The 3,194-nt window shown below is 30.3% G+C and overlaps 1 non-coding gene across 1 annotated transcript; it reads right to left on the bottom strand.

The window, feature by feature from the left end:
• Positions 1-2,852: 2,852 nt before the first annotated feature.
• On the bottom strand, positions 2,853-2,926 carry TRNAR-UCG (transfer RNA arginine (anticodon UCG)). The gene has a single exon. It is a non-coding gene; the product is annotated as a tRNA-Arg (tRNA).
• Positions 2,927-3,194: the final 268 nt, after the last annotated feature.

The raw sequence follows: 3,194 nt of genomic DNA on the forward strand, positions 1-3,194 counted from the left end.
ATCTTTAAATTTGGACACAATATAATGAAAAAGAGCTCTGCCTTTTAGATGGCTCAATTAAGCAAATCTAATCATTTGAAAGACAAAATCATAAAATGTTACATAAAGTAGATTTTTCTCATATTTGTCAACATTTACCAGCACACTCGTTAACTTTTTGGCATCAAAAGGATTTCCAAAATCGAAATTTGTTAAAATTGAACTAAAGCATATTAAAAGATCTTTACTTAAACCTTCTATTTTGAAATCACAAGAAATCTTTTATAATACCGAAACTATTTCAGTATGTAACAAGCACATATAATTAGTTTATTTTTCTAATCAAATACTGGAAGATGGTAAGTTATGATTATAAAAAAAATAATCACTATAAAATTATAAGTCGTGAAACCTTTAATGACGATGTCAATGTGAATTCTACTTGAGAAAGGTTTAAAGTGCTACTTTTATAACATAATGATGTCATGAGATGAGAAAATAAGGCGAAAAAACATAAGTTCAACTCCCTACGTTTCTCTAAGAAAATACCATTTAACTCAAAAAGTCCTTACATACTAAAATTAAATGTTATTTTTATAGAGGGACAAAAACACTAATTATTTAATCGCATTAGATCTCACGTTAAGTGCATCACCATTTGTCATCTACAGAGTAGATGCGATAGTATTGGTGTCTGAGAAATGTAACTATTTGTTTTGTTCCTCTCATAATGCACTTATTATGTTTTTAGGTGAAATTTTGTGAAAATGAGAATTTAGTTGGATAATAAAAAAATATTTAGTTAAATGATGAGAGAGAATAAATTTATAAATAATCTAATAATACAAATTATCTGTGTATAAATTTTTTATTTTAAATCATTTCACCATAGATAGTCACTCACAAAAATAATTCAATATAAATGAAGTTGGGTTGGCTCAAAAGTTGAACATGCTAAGCGGCCTAGATCGATTACATATCCCAAGGTCCATTTCAATCAAGCCCGCGTTTCACAATGGATGTTTGATATAAATTTGGCTTTTCTAGTAACTGGAAGCAAGCCCAATCTGTTCGCCCAGAAGAAACAAATTGGTTAATTTATAATACCAATTCTAATAGGTTGTAGTACCAATTTTAATAGGCTATAACACCAACTCCAAATAGGTTAATACTAACTCTAAATATCAATTTTAATAGGTTATAACACTAACTCCAAGTAACAACTTTAATAGGTTATAATATCAACTTCAATAGATTATAACACCAAGTTTAATAAATTATAACACCAATTCCAAATAGGGTCAAACGCATGATTAAGTTTTTCTCTTTTTTTTAATTGTTGGGCCTGGGCATAAAGAGCTGTCTCTTATAAAGTCAATCTCTCAGGAGAGGCGCAATATTTTTAATTTTAAATTGAAAAGAAAAATAAACTAGAATAATGACTTTAAGGGGCTTGACATCAACAAAAAGTTGATGCTAGCCCAAAAAATAAAGAGAATTAGGTTTGAGAGAATATATGTTGGAAATATTTCACATGTGAGACAAGATTTTATATTGATAAAATAGTGGGTTGTAGACTTGTATGTATATTGGGTTAGATAATCCACTTACTACTATATGGTTTTGGGAATTAATGAACCTCACCTAGTGTATGTGCAAGTCAACACTCTTGACTCGTAGGTTTATGGGCCCGAGCCCACGGTAAGATTATGTGACGAATTATAACGGCCTAATATGGTATCAGAGCCGAAGGTGATTCCTGGTACGATGTGACTCTCATATGATGGGGAGTATAGAAAATATTTCACTTGTGAGACAAGATTCCACATCGATAAAATATTGGGTTGTGAATTTGTATAGTTTCATATATATTGGGTGACATAATCCTCCTACTACCATATGATTTTAGGAATCAATGAACCTCACTTATTGTATATGCAAGTCAACACTCTTGACTTGTAGGTTTATGGGCTTGAGCACATAGATGTTCCGTGTCCACATAAATAGGCCATATTAAGATTATGTGACGAATTGTCACGTTCTAATAATATAATAAATGGGAGAGAAGGAAAGGAGACAACGACACTTAACATTAAATATTATAATTCAGATTCTCTGTACTTATTTGTCTTACCAATCTCATATATAAAAGTTGATTTTGTATGCCTTGCTAAAAGTTAATCCAACTAAAGAAATCGCTCCACATTGAGTTAAAATAAGTTTCTTCCAACTAAATGGATTATTCTATTCGTGATTTTTTTTTTTTTTGCAATTATAAAAGTTATTAGATCTAAAATCCTCTAATAAAACCTAAATAAAATAAAATTGGGTCAATTTGTTAACGTTTTTTGTGTCGAATTTTTATGAATACTAAAACCACAACTGTAAGTTGTAACTAGGAATAGAAAAGCATGTTAAAAAGTAATCCAAAAAATCTAACTAATTGTAGAATAATCTAGATAATTTAACAGGGGAATAAGCCACAAAAAGTTATGGAAATGTCTAGAAAAGTTCTATTGGGTGAGATACATGACAATAGGGATGTATAAATATGCAAGCTATGTGACACTTAGTATATGAGGGGAATAAGCCACAAAAAGTGGAGAAGGCTATCCTATAATATTAGCTAATTAAAGCTTGTGGGTTATGAGAGATAAGTGTGACATGAGCTCACATAAAACTATAAGTAAAGTATATCGGTGTGGAACACGAGTCCCATCAATATTCTTGTACAATTTATGATATAATTAAATATTTGTATTCAGTTAATGAAATATAATATTTATTTGGGGCCAACTACAAATTTCGTGTGCACCCAAAACTTCAATCAGAGCCCGTAGAAAAAAGAATCTTGACAAAAAAAACGAATAAAACGACCACAGTGGGAGTCGAACCCACGACCTTCTGATCCGAAGTCAGACGCGCTAATCCACTGCGCTATGCGGTCTTCTTGATTCCTTATTCCTCGTGTAAATTTATGATTCTACTACTTGGAGGAATATTTTTCATTTTATTTATTCAAGTTTGGATTTCATATATACTTTTCGTGTTTTGATATGCTTTTCTACTTTGAACGATATATATAAATTGTGAAATTCTTGGCACTATTGTTTCTAAATGTTAATTTGGAGTATTAATTATTTTAAGGAAGATTTTTCTAAGATAGATTGATTCATAGTAAATTAAATGTAGGAATTTGGTGTAGTGTCAAGTAA

This window comes from Amaranthus tricolor, chromosome 17, assembly GCF_026212465.1.
Source record: "Amaranthus tricolor cultivar Red isolate AtriRed21 chromosome 17, ASM2621246v1, whole genome shotgun sequence".
Taxonomy (NCBI): Eukaryota; Viridiplantae; Streptophyta; class Magnoliopsida; order Caryophyllales; family Amaranthaceae; genus Amaranthus; species Amaranthus tricolor.